Raw genomic sequence first — 18,353 nt, forward strand, 5'->3', positions numbered from 1 at the left:
TACATAACCAACATAATAGTAGCATAAATACTCATGTAAGTACAACCATATAGACCACATATAATCCATCAAAATGCTCATAGAAATATAAGGAGAAATAATCTTTCATTAGTGATGCAAAATCCAAACCCAGGATTGGACTTCCACGTTCCACCCGACCGTAGGATGGGATCTCATAGAACACATCAATCAAAAACCATTCACGGCTTCTAGAGGATATCCACCTCAACCCATCAAACATTCATTCCACCTCACAACTGGACATCACAAAACCATCATCAAATCTATCTCTATCCCATCCATCCAAGCCTTCAGAGTGTTTGTTCCAACCAAGGCTGTAAGACTAGTAACTCAACCCAAAACTGTTGTCGGGATGTAGAGAATTTTTCCAACCAAGGCTCTAGGACTAGTAACTCTACCCACCAAGGGCTCTAGGGAATTTGTCCAACCAAGGCTATGGGACTAGTAACTCAACCCAAGTTGTTACAGGGCTCCAAAGTATTTTTTCAATCAAGGCTACATGAACTAGTAACTCAACCCAAGCTAAGGAGACATGAGAACCAACCAAAGAAGAAACAATGAAAGTAACCCACAATCACCATGGCTATCCAGGAAATGGCAAGGCTAGACAATCCACTATCAATCCAGGCAATCCTCTATGCCAATGAAAAATCACAACCAATAAACCACATGCATGTGTCATGCATGCCAAAACTAGTAAAGGAAGCATACATGCAACTTGGTACCTGCAAGTAAATCTGATGTAGTTGTTGATATTGATGTTTTCTTGTGCTTTGCTACTCTTCCTTTGTCTTCTTGCTCCAAAAATCCAAGTACGCCACACCCACCAAGAGTGTTCCAAGAAAACTCTAAGTCTCTAAGAGTATGAGAGAGAGAGAATAATGAGAGAGCTCCAAAATTGAATTGAAAAAAGGTTACCAACTGATCCTCAGAAGCCTTCTTATGAATGAGGCCTCTATTTTTTTTTCAATTTCCTTCTCACATGCCACCTGTGACCTTTCACCTCCCTTTTCTCCTAATTTCCATTATTTTCATAAATAAATGTGCCAAAAATACCATTTTGCCTTTCAAAAGCCTCTACCAATTTCCTTAGCCATAAACAATCACAAGTGATCCCCTAGGATTTTTCCCAACATGTAACTTAGAACAAGTCTCCCATCATTCGTGGTTATTATTTTGCTTTTATTTACTTGTATTACATGGCAGTTTCCACCATGGTTGTTACATAAGGATCATCGTAGGACATATTTTCCACAACATCAGGGTGACAGACCTCATATTTATAGTGCTCAAGAGACACGGGAGGTTGGGGATGTTGGACAGAGCATTCCTCATATTTATGTAACATTGGATAATAGGTAGGTTCATCACCATGCATCTATTATTGAGATGGAATGTAAGTTTTGTGATCAAGTTATTTCTACTTTTATTGACCCTAGATCTAGCTATCTTTATACCAGTCCTCACGTGGTGGAAAGTGTTTCTTTAATAAATAAGTGCATGTAGAGTCTTTGTTGGTGCAGTTGGCTATAGGTACCAAGAAAAGACTTCATCATTGGGTAAGATCTTGTGTATTTGATTTGAATGACATGTATACATTAGCACATCTAAATGTGCTTCCATTGGGATCATACAATATGTTGTTAGGTATGGATTGGTTGTACATTCATGCGACCAAGGCAGATTTCTATGATAAGCCTATTGAGTGCTTGGACGATGATAGGGAGAAGATAATCTTGTAGGGTAAGAAGAAGCCCAAAATGGTTACAACTATTTAGGCAAAGAGTAGTAGTAGGAAAGGATGTGTCTTGTTTCCATTTCATATTTCCAGTGATAAAGGGAAAGATGTTAAAGATGTTGAAATTTTGAAAATTTATCCAGTTTTGAAATAGTTTCAAGATGTATTTCCAGTAGAGATTTTAGAGTTACTGCCTCATAGGGAAGTGGGCATTTTTATTAAGTTGAAGTCGGGAGCAATACCAATGTTGAAGGCACCTTATAGGATGAGCACTCCGAAATTTGTGGAATTGAAGTTGCAACTTAGGGAAATACTTTATAAGGGATGCATTATGCAAAGTGTATCACCTTGGGCTACACCAATATTGTTTGTGAATAAGAAGGATAGTGCTCTTAGGTTGTGTATTGATTACAACTAGATGAACAAGGTGAAGATTAGGAATAGGTATCATTTTCCACATATTGATGAATTGTTTGATTAGCTAAAGGGAGTAACAATGTTCTCAAAGATTGACTTGAGATCAATATATAATCTGGTACGTATTCGTACTAGTTCCTTTTGGTTTGACTAATGCTCCAACTACTTTCATGTGTTTGATGAATAATGTGTTGCATCCTGTTGACGGTGCTAGACCCACCAACATTTAGGGGATCTCCCAGGTATGAAGTCCCAACTAGACCTCACACTGCTTAGTGTAGGAGTCCCATCCGGTATGATGGCTTAGTTGCCAATTTGTTAAATATATGCCTTAGCTCTTGCCTATTAGCATCTTAGAGTGGTTTGATTTGTCTTTGAACAACGAGGTCCGTGTGCTTGGTGAGTGCTTAGTGTCGACTGTGTCAAAGTTCTTTCACTGCAGAGGGAGAGGGTGGATGTGAGTCTCATGTTAAAAGGGAATAGTCCCAACTATGCTAGAGACACACAACACAAAAGGACATGCACAGATTTTGGTGGAGTAGTGCACATAGATGCGTCAGTCAAAAACACAAGGTGAACATATAGCACATACAACACCCAATGTAATAGTCCACATGAGTGCAAAGGGCATTATAGCAAGTTTACAAGAATGAATTTGTCGAGTGTCCAGCCGGATAGACCACATGGGTGAGATAGCATTAACAACTGATACAACACATTTCCAATAGCATATGTACTAAAACAACTGAAATAGCTCAACTGTCTTGCATTATAAGCGTCCAAAGAATACTCTTACAAATGAATATAATACATGTGTGAAAACATGTTGGCCTGTTAACAAGCTTCTGGATTAAGGAAAGCTCCAAGACACATCTGTACACCATTACATCACTAACCCCGATAGTAGGGCATTGGAGCCATTGCTCGCTCCTCAAAGAAACAATTAAAGATTCTAAAGGCTATGCGAGAGGAGCCAAGTTGAAAATCCTTTTGCATGTACAAATGAGGGGTATTTATATCCAAGGGTAAAATTCTCCCTGGTGACTATTCGACTTCCCTCGTGACTATTTGAATTACATGCCTCTAAAACTTTACGTGACTCTTCAAATTTACATGTGGGTCTCTTGGACTTCCACATTACATTACATTGATTACAATAGTGTGGACCACAGTAGTGATGTGGTTGAGATGACTCATGACATGAGTCAACATGACAAAGCTGGTATGTTCATTCCACTAGTGGTGTGCATGTCAAGTCATCGTACTACTGAGTGATGGATGTGCTCTTGGTGTATCATAGCTTCACCTCTACATGGCAAGGTGTATGGATTCTTCGATGGTCTTGGTGTTCGCCTGATGTTGCACGTGCATGTCTCTCCTTCGCTTGTACTTTAGCATGATCCATGTGTTCGTCTGTTCATGACCAAGTCTCCTTGCATGTTATCCTTGTTCATCTTGTTCATCATTGCGCCATGTCTCATCCATGTACTCGTATATGCAAGCACTCATGACGAGACGACATAAAAGCCAGAAATCTCCTAGTCTACCATGACGCATTGTTTTTCACTTGCGGATGCACGTGGCTGGGAGAGAGGACAAGGCTCTGAAATTATACGGAGCACATTTCAGCTCAGGATTTGGGCTCCAAACACTGTCCATGAAAATTGCGTAGAGGTCACTAGGAGGCTAAGATGGGCAGTTTGGATCTACAGTGCTTATCTGCGAGATCTGGGTTGGCTGGAGTGAATATCTGCACAATTGTTTCAGGGAGATAGTGCAGGCAATAGAGGGAGACTAGCAATGAAAACAACACAATTTCTCTAGGGAGCTGGCAACGATCTGCGGGAAGCTACTGGCAACATTGCAAAATTTTTCTACAGATTTTTCAGCAGGCTGTAGGAGGCTACTAGAAAAAGCTACACAGAGCTGCGAGGCTAGGTTGCTGGACATCCTTGCACAGTTTTTGAGTTGAGCGAGATACTAGGCAATTAGAAGATTGCTCATGAAAATTGTGCAGTTTTCAAGAGGAGGAGTACACTAGCTAATACAATGATTATCTGGAAAAAATACACAATTTTTTAGGGCAGTGTAGTAATAGGTAGCGGGTGTCTATCCAAAATGTTTGCGTAGTTTCTTCAGTTAGCAGAATCAGGCATGCTTGGCAGCTTCTATGCAATTTTCTTGAGGAGTGAATCCCGAGGTCACTGCCTGGTCAAACTCTCTAATTGACCAGTTGGAGGCTTGATGGTGTTGCTTATGGCCAACACATATTGAGATGGCTTGCTAAGAATCTTTTGAATTGTTTTGGTGACAGTCAGTCGGTTCGACTCTACGATTGCATAGTGCAGACTTCCTTGGAAGCAGCCTCAAGCTTTGCACAATTCTGGGTAGCTGTAGATGTTCACTGAGAGATGAGGCTGCATAGTGTAGCTCAACAAATGTCTAGCTATTAGAGGGATGTCTGGTCGATAGAGTTTCAACAAAATTACTAACTGTGTGAACAAGTGAACTTGTGCATGCATGACCTTGCAGGCACACACTCAACATGACTCAATGAGAAGACACCTTGAACCATCAAGACAACAAACACTCAGTGTGACTTACTGACGGGGGCGAGTGACAAGCGAGAAACTTAAGATAGACATTTGGACGACCATGAGGACACTTGCATGACAGTGCTTACAACATCATGTGTAAGTGCAATAGATGTTTAAATAGCGAACACAACTCAAACACAACCTTCAACATCACCATAAGGAGGTCACAAGCATGACATAGCAATGAGCATGCTGAAGACGACAGTTGGTTGAACAAGTGCAAAGGAAGCAAGACATGTAAAAGAAACACATAAAATGACATTTCATGTTTGTGCACATGCATGTTACTGAGGACATGATGATATGACAAGTCGTCCTACAAACTAAACTAAGAGGTGTACTTTGAAACATGTTCTTTACTTACCATACTTACCCTCAAGATGATCATGCATCTGACAAAAATTGCATGTGGTCCTGATCTTTTTCATTAGTTAGTTGCTTGGTCCTTCTACTCAACTCCTTGGAAGCAATTTCAGCATGCCACCCTTTCTTGTATTCACTGAGAGGTAGATCTGCGCAATTTTAGTGGACAATGACTATTGTTGCAATGAGATCTTAGGAGGCTCATCTATGCAGTTTATTCATGCAAGAAAGATAGGGAAACATGGACAACATTGCATAGTTTTGAGGTATATGATATTGTTGTGGGATGGTGGTCCCGGGAGGACACCACTACGCAATTTCTGAGTGCAATGCAATTGGACTGTTCTACGCATTGTTGGAGAGTAGTGTTGGTTGCCTGATTGCTTTGGGCACTTTTAGAGAGAAGTGTTGGTTTCCTTACTGCTCAGCGCTTTTTTGGAAAGAAGTGGTGTCTAGGTCTCTGTGGGATTTGGGGTTTCAAGAGGCAAGGGAGGTTGGTGTCTCTGGCGGCTGCAAGTTTTCAGCAGGCAAGGGAGAAATCTTAATGGTTGCAGAAGAAAAGCACACAGTTCCAGGAAGCTGGATGAGGCTAGGCTACTCAGGAAATTGGCTAAGTGTGAGACCATTGAAACATATGTAAACATTGATAGGACTTGACTGTGATTTCACACAGACACTTAGTGACACAATGTAGACCATCCAGAATACATAATACATACTTTTATTGATGCAACAACATTTATGACAAGATTGGAAGAAGTGAGTGTGAAATATGTCTATGTGATGACAACCACTCATACGCACACAATTCCCTTGAAGGAAGAAAACATTCCCTTTGCATGACCAACAACAACCCCTATGCTCCATGATGACACATGCTACATAAATATGAGAACACAAACAATCTTAGCATCAAGGAAGGGAGCCTGAAATCATCAGCTTACCTACAAGTGACCAAGGATGATCAATCGTAGGATCTAAGGTAGGCTCTAAAATTTGCATGTGAGCCAACATTTGGAGTGTTGTTGTAGATGCTACAACACTTGGTGACGCACTGGTGGGACTCCATCTCTCTGTATGGATATTTTTTCGTGAAAAGCGAGTCTAACCCTTTCGGAAGTATTGTTCGATTCTTTGATCATCGTGGTTTCCATACTAACATCGTTGAAAGGTGTAGTCCCTACCATTCTCTTGATCGATCAGCACACATCCAAGCCAAGTCAACCAAGCTGTTTTGATTGGGGATGAGGGGTATATTGGTGCACAAGTAATATAATAGTCAGATTTTAAGTTTCATCTCTAGTGTTGCTCCACTGCCAGCATGCCTAGTCAATACCCCAATGGAGTCACACATGAGCACAAGCTTCACTCCGCTACCAACGAGCCTGATTAGTACCCCAGAGGAGTTACTTGCATCACCTCTCTGCGAACGAATCATTTTCTTCTTTCGCCTTAATCATTTTTTCAAAATTTTCATATTTTCATTTTTTCATTTTTCAAAGAACTATGCATAGGAAATTATTTATTTCAAAGGCGGAAGAGGGATCTCGACTTATTGAGAGAATAAGAGGTTGTTCCTTCAGAGAAGAAAGCAATAGAAGAAAGAAAAAGGAAAAAACCAGAAGTAAAGAGAAAGAAAAACAAGTAAGCAAATCAAGTAAGCAAGCAAACCAAATCAAGTAAGCAAGCAAACAAACATGCAAACCAGAAAGCAAAGAAAAGCAAGAAGCAAAGACTACTCCTACTCCTACACTAAACACTGCATGGGCCTACTCAAGTGAAGTGTTATTTCCAATGCACCCACTAGTGTATTGGCTGGCCCATGTTGGTGAAGGTATAGTTGACAAGAAAGATATGCATGTAAACCAGCGAACAAGAAAGATAGATCGGCGAAGACCAACATGCTACAAGTTCTAAAACATCCACATAATAGAAAAGAGCGAATGCACAAAAGAAACTGTTTGCATATGTACCATGTTGTTTTGATGCATTGTGTGTAGATGGTAAACATATGCACTCTTTGGACTGTGACATATAAGTGAACATGAGAAAGACCAACAAATTATGCTTTGAAAGAATGCTCATTGTGTAAGATTCCTCCAAATCTTAAGCGATGGGATCATGTGATTCAAGTGGAGGAAGCAAAATCTGGGTGTTTGGTTGCTCTTCAATACAAAGCAGAGAGTGATGAGGAGCGTTGGGTGTTTCAATTTTTTTTTTATTGGAAGTGGAACTAACCTCAGGATAGTGAGTGCCTGACATAACCATCAGCCTAGGCTAAAGTGCCCCGACAACCTATGGGGTTTCCACTCTGTCAATAGGTAGATGATTGGAGAGTAGTGGCCTAGACAGATTAATAGCGAGTGAATCAACATAGTGATCAAATGAAGAGGTACAGAGATCTAGACAACCACGATAAAAAATTTTGGGATTTTCATCGGCATCCTCATGATTTGATGAATCATGCAGAGGGGTAGATGAGAAAAGGATTCACCCTCAGTGTTTTTAGAAATGATAGATGACATAATGGATGGATTTTTAGAGGAAGATGTGCCCTCTCCACAATGTAATGACAAACTAACGTTCGATGTGTCATGTAAACAATCGGAGGTGGAAACATCTGAAAACAAGTTTTCAAAGGGGAAATCAATAATGGCAGAGTCACAAGGGATGTCAATATAGAGCGGATAAGGCGTGGGTGGAAGGGAGTCATCCTTCACTGTGGGTTCTTCTTTAGATTCCCACACAAACTGATCATGTATGATAGCATAGTTTGGATGTACAATACCAACTCCATCAACAACTTGATCCTCATTCACAACACGTGTGGAGTCAAAAACGGAAGAACACAAGATAGTACAATCCAGAGGATCAGCAGAACATGGGGACGGAGGTTGAGGTAACAAGTCCACATGACAACTAGCAGGCTTGCAAGACAAATCCATGCATATATCAAGAGTAAGTGGGGTAGGAGGATGTGACAATTCAACAGATGTGCATGCACCTTTTACCACCTTGCATTGCAAAGCTAGATCTATTTGATGAGAAGAGGATGAACAATCACTTGTGATAGTGAACTTATTTGTCTTAGTTTTGGCAGCTCTAACACTGAGGTATGCTAGGAGGGGTTTGAATGATTCTAAGAATTGTGGGTTTTTTGAATATGTATAGAAGATACTTAAATATTCCATCAATAAATTACCAATCAATCTCATCTTCATGAAATTGGTATGAAAGATTAAAAATCATGTGCAAAACTGCTCAATGGATTCATGAGGTTCTTTTCGTAATTTCATAATTTCTTTATTGAGTGCTTTATAGTCAAAATGATTGAAAGCACTGTCTATCTCTGCAACGAGATGAGGGAGAGAGTGAATAAACTTTTCAGGCAGTGTGGTACACCATTGCAGTGGGTGCCCTTGAAGCATGTATTCAAACAACGAGTAGGTCATTTAATATTCAAAGATTTCATGCCTTTCACAAGAGCCTACAACACCAACCGCATGTCTAACCAAGGCTACTTGGCCCCCACCATCGTATGTTTTACGTGGCAAGTGATTCTTGAGCTCTTCCAAGATTTCAAAGTCATCTCCATAAGACATACACTCTGGAAGAGAAATTATGTGCTTAGTCATGATAAATATGCGAAGATTCAAAACAGATTGTGAGGACTCAGCTTGTCATCTGGCCCTCCTTCTACCTTTAGAAATGTTGACGGTGCTAGATCTGCCAACATTTAGGGGATCTCCATGTTATGAAGTCCCAACTAGACCTCACACTGTTTGGTGTAGGTGTCCCATCCAGTACCATGGCCTAGTTTCCATTATCTTAAAGATATGCCTTAGCTCATGATTATTAGCACATGAGAGTGGTTTGATTTGTCTTCAAATAGTGAGGTTTGTGTGCCTGGTGAGTGCTTAGTGTTACTTGTGTCAAATTTCTTTCACTGCAGAGGGAGAGGGTGGAAGTGAGTCTCAAGTTGAAATGGAATAGTCCCAACTCTGTTAGAGACACACAACACAATAGGACATGCGCAGCTTCTGGTGGAGTAGTCCACATGGATGTGGTAGTCACAAACACAAGGTGAATAGATAGTATGTACAACACCCAGCAAAATAGTCCACACGAGTGAGATGGGCATTATAGAAAGTTTACAAGAATGAATCTGTCAAGTGTCCGGCGGGATAGACCACACGAACGAGACAACATTAAACACTGATCCAACACATTTCCAATAACATATGTACTAAAACAATCGAAATAGTTCAACTCTCTTAATATAGGTTCAAGCAACATACATTACAAGCATCCAAATAATAGTCTTACAAACAAATACAATACATGTGTGAACACATGTTGGCCTGTTAACAACTTTCTGAATTAAACGAAAGTTCCAAGACACATTTGTACACCATTACATCACTAACCCCGATAGCGGGGCGTTGGAGCCACTACGCGTTCCTTAAAGAAAGCATTACAGACTGTCAAGGCTATGTGGGAGGAACCAAGGTGAAAAGCCTTTTGCATGTACAAATGAGGGGTGTTTATAGGAAAGGGTAAAACTGGCCCTTGTGACTATTTGACTTCCCTCATGGCCGTTTGATTTACATGACTCTTCAAATTTACATGTGCGTCTCTTGGACTTCCACATTACATTACATTGGTTACAATAGTTTGTTGGAAATAATACTAAGAAGGGCAGGGGGGTGAATTAGTATTAGCAAACCAATAACTTTTCATTTCCATAATGACATTCATATACACTACTTCAGTTAAGGGAATCCACGTGTACATGCAATTGTGTTTAATGAAACTAGCGTATATCTAGTAAACTTATGATTAAGTTAATTCATCATATGTTGATCTTTAATTAGTGCATCAGAACTTCATTAACCATATAAATAGTAACCAAGTGCAGTAAAATAGAACAAATCATCACACATAATAAACACACATGAACACGATGAGATAAGGTGGAAACCCAATGTGGGACAAAAACCACCTGTTGTTGTCTTCCTTTAATATAAGAAAAACTTGTTTACAATCTTGTAGTGGTGCATACTCATACTAGTACGTAGACACCCACCTGAAGAAGGCTACAACCTTCTCTTGTTCTCCAGCTACTACTGGAAGGGAGCTACAACCCCCTAGCTCTTGTACTAGCCAATATGTTTACTAGTACATAGGCATCGGCCTACAAACGGCTACAACCCTCTCTCATTTTCCAGTTGCTACTGGAAGGGAGCTCCAACCTCCTGGATCTTGTACTGGTTGATATGTTTACTAGTATGTAGGCATCGGCCTACTAAAGGATCCAACCTTTGCTCTTCCTCCAGGGACCACGTTTCATAAATTTTTACACTCAATACACTTGGAACACAACACCATAATCTGCAGACCACGTTTCATCCAATTTTCATACTAGACCCATCAACAACATTGAAGCTCACAATCAATCATCACTGCAACACAACTATTGCATTAACCAATCAATCTCCGAATCACCCGAAACTGAATCAACCAATCAGAATATTGTCATCATAACACAGTCACCTGAACACAGATCATAACCCAAAACTCTGTAACAACAATGAGATCCAAATACAACTTCAAAAATCATACTTCAAACAGTATACCTGACTCTGATGAGCTGAACCAGCATGCATACACTCTTTTTCTAAAGCAAACCATCATACAGATCTTCAAGTATTAACTCAGAACTTTGTAGCTATTCCAGACATCAGTTATACCCAAATTATAACATTTATAGAATAAACATGCCTCAATAATTCAAATCTAGTCTATCCATGATCAAACCACATAATGATAATACATTCCAAGCTTTATGATCCATATCCATCATTCATCATCATCCACATAGGTGCATCCTTGGTTCAGATCATGCAAAGCATCACAAACCCATAACCTACATATTGGATCTCACACTTCATCAGATATTCAATACTTGCACCACTTGCACTTTGGCCTAATGATCTTCTTCTCCTTATATAGGTTTAGGCCTTTCTCAATACCATGGTCTAAAACCACGTAGGACTGATACCTTGGACCCAATACTTGGGTCAATACCTCAGACCAAATACCATGGACCAATACCAAAATACCATGGTCCAAATACCATGGACCAAAACTTAGTTTTCCAATATGTACATGCCTTTCCTTCTGTGAAAGTGTGTGTGTATGTTATATGCGCCTTTGTATATAGTGATCCTGCATGTATATGCAACTTGGTCAATGGTGAACCTGCGTATACATTTCTTTCTTCATTCTTGCTGTTACATGCTATACTGTGATCTTTCATTTGAGAGAGTTTCCATCAAGCACAACACTTGTGTCATACTTGTATCATAATGGAAACAATCTGACCCTTTGGACTTGATGGCAACAACCACACCAAGTCACTCCCCCCCCTTTGACATCAAGGGCAAAGGGTGGACCAAGATATTCTTTCCCTTGATATAAATTCTGTTATCCATACTCCCCCTGAGTACATGCTTAAATCTCTGATTGAGCTCCCCCTTTGTACATGCTAAGATGTGTCAATCCGTCCATGCTCCTCCTGAGCACATGCCGAGTCTGCAAAATATTTTTCAAAAGAATAACTTGACTCTACAACTCAACTAAGTGAGTATGACCTTCCCATCACCAATGACTCATACATACATCAATCTCCCAACTAACTGGGGATACACCACTTTGACTCATCCACCCAACCAGGTGGGGGTATACCAAATGTTTATACATGACTGAAAATAGAAATTATTACATCATCCTTCCCATGCATAGTGGGGTACAAATTAGGTATTTGCAATACCTTTACACCAAATGATATTCATGAATTTTATAACAAATACCAACAATCTAAACAAGACCATGATAGTCATTAGCAACAATCGTACACCATATATGATCTGCACTATAAGCATATGTCACCAGCATCTAGACCTGTAACCTACAATACCATTCCCTTGGCCAACCAACAATAAGTAGCAAGATGTATCATTTAGCCACATAAGCATCATAACCAAATACCTCTAATTATAATGCCAACAATGCATTATTCAAAGCATATGCTCCCCTGAACATGTGCCAACCAACATATACCACGACCGAACCATATTAGACTTCTTTTCCTAAATTTGTTCTACTGCTTTTTCTTCAGAGCTCCATATACGTGACTCTGCAGCCTTTAACTCACATATATATGCGACTTCTCTTCATAATAGCTGTATATGCAAATTGGAATACTGAAGATTTACACTTTCAGCTTCCCCTGGGTCTATTATGTCTGCTAATTGAGTTATGCGACATCTTTCTGACGCTAATTTTGTCTTCTTCAATACTTGGGATTGAGATGATGTATGTTCCTTTCGCTTTGGTGTCCGAATTTTGCTCCTACATTCCTTTACTTTATGTCCAAACTTGTTACATGCATAACATCTTACATGTTTCATATTCCTTTTATTGCAATCAATAGCTTTGTGACCAAACATATTGCAAGCAAAACAATATCCATTAAAGTACCTGGAACGTGATGATCTTTCTGTATGATGGTCTTGAACCATTCTACTTCTGCATCTAGCTGAAACATGTCCAATATTATGACATTCATAACATTCAACATTATTCATCGGAGGAAATAGCCGTCTATCACTTCCACAGTTAGGAGTAAAGGATTTTCTTTGAAGACTTTCTTTCTTTGGTTGTTGACGGGGTTGACTTCTCATCTCCTTGTTGAGAATTTCAGATTTTGCATTAGAGTTCCTTGCCTCACCTTGTGATCTAGATTCAACTTCAATAGATTCATAAAAACCAAGACCAGTTGTGATAGCAGACGACCTTTGACTACTAAGAATATCATCCAAAATCTTCGTACTGTCTTGAAATCATAATAGTTTATCTTTTTCTTCTACTTTATCTTTCAAGATATTTACCTCAACCTGATGTTGTTCTTCCTTTTCCAAATATTTCTTCTTCAAGATTTCTTCAGAGTTTCTTCCTTCTTCCACTTGTTGCCTTAGTTTGAGAATCTCATTTTATTGTTCTTTATTCTGCTCCTACAGCATTTGATGTACTCTGAAGGCACGCTCTAGCTGAGCTTTTAAGCTGATAACTTATTCTTTGAGGGCACTCTCCCTTTTGTTAAATATATCTTGTTGATCTATGATTTTATCTAATGCTTTAGTTGCTTGTTCATATTCAATCTAAGGTGATTCAGAATCTGAATACTTTCTTCCACCTAACGGTAGGTTGTCATTGTTCCTTTGAGCTATCTTCTTCTTCTGAAGTGCTTTCTTTCCCATTGTTCTACGAATCTCCTTCAAGCGATCAAGCTTCTACCAAAGGAATTGCTCTGATACCAATTGTTGGAAATAATAGTGAGAGGGGGGCAGGGTTGAATCAGTATTAGTAAACCAATAACTTTTCATTTCCATAATTAGATTCATATACACTACATCAGTTAAGGGAACCCGTGTATACACGCAACTGTGTTTAATGAAACTAGGATATATGTAGTAAATTTATGATTTAGTTAATTCATCATATGTTGATCTCTAACCAGTGCATCATAACTTCAATAACCATATAAATAGTAACCAAGTGCAGTAAAACAGAACAGATCATCACACATAAGAAACACACATGAACACCATGATATAAGGTGGAAACATAATGCAGGACAAAAACCACCTGATGTCATCTTCCTTTAATATAAGAAAATATTGTTTACAATCTTGTACTAGTGTAGACTCATACCAGTACGTAAGCAACCACCTACAGAAGGCTACAACCTTCTCTCATTCTCCAGCTACTACTGGAAGGGAGCTACAACCCCCTAGCTCTTGTACTAGCCAATATGTTTACTAGTACGTAGGCGTTGGCTTACAGAAGGCTACAACCCTCTCTCATTTTCTAGCTACTACTGGAAGGGAGCACCAACCCCCTAGATCTTGTATTGGCCGATATGTTTACCAGTATGTAGGCGTCGGTCTATTGAAGGCTCTAACCTTCACTCTTTATCGAGGGACCAAATTTCATAAATTTTTAGACTGGATATACCTGGAACACAACACCATAATCTGAAGGCCACATTTCATCCAAGTTTCATACTAGACCCATCAACAACATTGAAGCTCACAATCAATCGTCACTACAAAAAAACTATTGCATTAACCAATCAATATCTGAATCAACCAATCAGAATACTGTCATCATAACATAATCACTAGAACATAGAGCATAACCCAGAACTCTGCAAAAACAACAAGATCCAACTACAACTTCAAATATCATACTTCAAACAGTATATGCGACTCTGGTGAGCTGAACCAGTGTGTATACGTGCTTTTACCAAAGCGGACCAGCGTACAGATATGCAAGTATTAACTCAGAACCTTGCAGCTATTCTAGACATCAGTTATACCCAGATCATAACATTTATAGAATAAACATGCCTCAATAATTCAGATCTAGTCTATCCATGATCAAACCACATAATGATAATACATTCCAAGCCTTATGATCTGGATCCATCATTCATCATCATCCACATAGGTGCATCCTTGGTTCAGATCAAGCAAAGCATCACAAACCCGTAACCTACATATTGGATCTCACACTTCATCAGATATTCAATACTTGCACCACTTGCACTTTGGCCTAATGATTTTCTTCTCCTTATATACGTTTAGGCCTTTCTCAATACCATGGTCCAAAACCACGTAGGACCGATACCTTGGACCCAATACCTAGGGTCAATACCTCAGACCAAATACCATGGACCAGTACCAAAATACCATGGTCCAAATACCACAGACCAAAATTTAGTTTTCCAACATGTACGCACCTTTCCTTCTGTGAAAGTGTGTGTGTAAATTATACGTGCTTTTGTATATAGTGATCCTACGTGCATACACGACTTGGTCAATGGTGAACCTGCATATAGATTTCTTTCTTCATTCTTGTTGTTTACCTACTATACTGTGATCTTTCATCTGAGAGAGTTTCCATCAAGGACAACACTTGTGTCATACCTGTATCATAATGCCAACACAATGTGGCCCATAGTAGTGATGTGGTCGAGATGACTCATGACATGGCTTGACATGACAAAGCTAGTATGTTCATTTTGTTGCTTGTGTGCATGTCAAGTTGCACTACTATTGAGTGATGGATGTGCTCTTGGTGTATCATAGCTTCACCTCTGCATGGCAAGGCATGTGGAGTCTTCGATGGTCTTGGTGTTCGCTTGATATTGCACATTCATGTCTCTCCTTCGACCGTACTTTAGCATGCTCCATGTGTTTGTCCGTTCATGAAAAAAGTCTCCCTACATGCGCTCCTTGTTCCTCTCGTTCATCATCGTGCCATGTATCATCCATGTACCCATATCTACAATCACTCATGATGAGACCACAACAAATCCATAGATCTCCTTGTCTACAATTATGCATTGTTTTTTGTTTTCAGATGCAGGTGACTGGGAGAGAGGAAAAGGCTCTGAAATTGCATAGATCATGTTTCAGGCTAGGATGATGGCTCTAGGAACTTTCCATGAAAATTGTGTAGAGGTCACTAGGAGGCTGAGATGGGCATTCCAAATCAGCAGTGACTATCTACGGGATTTGCCTTGGCTGGAGGGTAGATCTATGTAATTGTTTTAGGGAGACAATGCAGGCAGAAGAGTGAGACTGGCAGGGAAAGCTATGAAACTTCTTTGGGGAGCTGTCAGTGTGTTGTGTGAGGCTCTTAGAAAAAATTATGCAATTTTTCTAGGGATATGATAGCAGGTAGTGGGAAGCTATTGGCAAAAATTGTGCAATTTTTCTGGGGAGTTGGAAATGGGATGCGGGAGGCTACTGGAAAAAACTGCATAGAGCTGGGAGGCTAGCTTACTGGACATTCTTGCATAATTTTTAATCTAAGCGGGATGTTGGCCAGCTAGGAGGATGCTCATGAAAATTGCATAGTTTTTAGGAGGAGCAGCAGGGCGGCTGATAGAGTGACTAGCTGGAGAAACTGCAGAATTTTTTAGGGCAGTGCAATGATAGGAAATGGGTGTCTGTTCAGCATGTCTGAGTAGTTTCTTCAGTCAGCGGAAGTGAGTATGCTTGGCAGCTTCTACATATTTTTTTGGAAGAGTGAGTCTCGGGGTCACTACCTAGCCAAACTCTCTGGTTGACCAGCTTAAGGCTTGATGGTGTTGCTTGCAGGCAACGTAGATTGAGATGACTTGGTGAGAAAGTTCTGTGTTGTTCTGGAGATAGTAAGTCAGGTCGACTCTAGGATTTCCTAATGTAGACTTTCTAGGAAGCAGCCTCAAGCTCTACGCAATTTTTGGAAGCAGTAGATGTTCACTAAGATCTGAGACTGCATAGTGTAGCTTAGTGAAGGTTTGGTTGTTGGAGGGAGGTCTGGTCGACAAAGTTTCAACAAAATGACTAATTGAGTGAGCGAGTGAACTTGTGCATGTCTGACCTTGTGAACACAAACTCAACATGACTTGATAATAATCGTTCATGGAAACATACACTTAGTGTGACTAACCGACAAATGCGAGCAACAAGCGCGACACTTGAGATAGACATTTAGATGACCGTGACGACACTTGTGCGATAGTGCTTACAACATCATGTGTAAGTGTGATAGATGTTTACATAGCAAACACAACTTAAACACAACCTTCAATGTCACTATAATGAGGTTGCAAACATGACATAGAAATCATCATGTTGAAGACGACAGTTTCTCAAACAAGTGAAAATGAAGCAGGACATGTAGAAGAAACACATACAATGACATTTTGTGTTTGCGCACATGCATGTTACTGAGGATAGGGTGATGTTTTGGAGAATTTGGTATCTACAAATAAATACTAATTCCCTAGATAAGTAGTTGTATCTAGAACAAAAATTTAAAGTTTTTTAGACTTTTCCTATAAGCAATAGATAAGATGAGAAGATACAAGACCTACTTGTATTTTTGCTTTCCTCTCATCTCCCTTGTATCGATCTTGTTGTTCCCTGTACTTAATCCGCTTGAGAAGTACCCTGTAAACACAACAAAAAACAAAGAATCGCTCAAAGCATATGATCTATTGAATATAAGTGAAAAGAATGAGACACAATTCACACATATAAGCATTATGAAACAATAGAAACATAAGGGAAAAAGGTTCAAACACTTTATTAGATAGAAGAATAAATTACAACCATTGGTGTTTGATTCAAATACATTCCTCCAGCTTGGATCTCATCCACATCACATCAAAAGAATGACAAACTTTTAGCATTACAATACTTGCTTCAAAGCCAAATATCATAGTAGCATTATCTCCTTACAATTCAACATAATACAACCCCTGATCACTTAAATGAGTGGTGAATTTATAGGAAGATGAAGGAGGTTTTGTCATAAATGGTGGCATTGAATGGCCTTCCATACTTAGAAATAGTTCCATGGAGGAAGGAATGAGTGGATAGGATGCACCTTAACTCATTCCTCATCCATTTTTGAGCTCATAGGAGTTGATAAGTGAGGGAACCTTCTAGATGACTCCAAAAGATGAGAATATTCCCTAAACCCTATGTGAATTTCGCTCATTCTCACCCAATGCAGGGGAAAGGAAGCCTAAGTGCTCTGCAAAGCACCCTGATAGTGGACTCAACTGCTCTGAAGCGCACCTTCATAAGGGCTTACCTGTGCTGCTCCCTCTAGAGGCTATTTCTGGATGTCTTCAAGTCATGAAATTGTCTGGGAATGAGTCATTCAAAGGGGTGACTCATTTAGGACATAGAGAAAATGAAATTAGGGTTTGATGAGCACTAAAATACTAATCTAGATGTTGGGATTTGATTTGCCCAAATGGATCTATAACAACTACCCCCTAAAGCATGAAGTCAGAAAAATTCCAATGTCGAATGAAATGCTTTACCATGTGATGAAGAGGTATGAAAGTGGAAGACAAACTGAATCAATTACAATACATATATCATGATATTTGATTTTACATGAATTTCTGAGGGAAGGCATACCCATGCTCAACTTATAAACTTTCATTACATGTACATAAACAATAATCTATAGATATAGACCTATGATCGAAATGACCATCAATGTAAAGCCATTGTACATATAATTTAGTACTCCTGAAATCGCAGCCCAAATGGATGAAACTAGATTCGAGGTCTTGTATCTCA

The sequence above is a fragment of the Pinus tabuliformis genome, chromosome 7 (genome assembly GCF_031772625.1).
Source record: "Pinus tabuliformis cultivar Carrire ecotype Pingquan chromosome 7, CPIR1, whole genome shotgun sequence".
Classification (NCBI taxonomy): Eukaryota; Viridiplantae; Streptophyta; class Pinopsida; order Pinales; family Pinaceae; genus Pinus; species Pinus tabuliformis.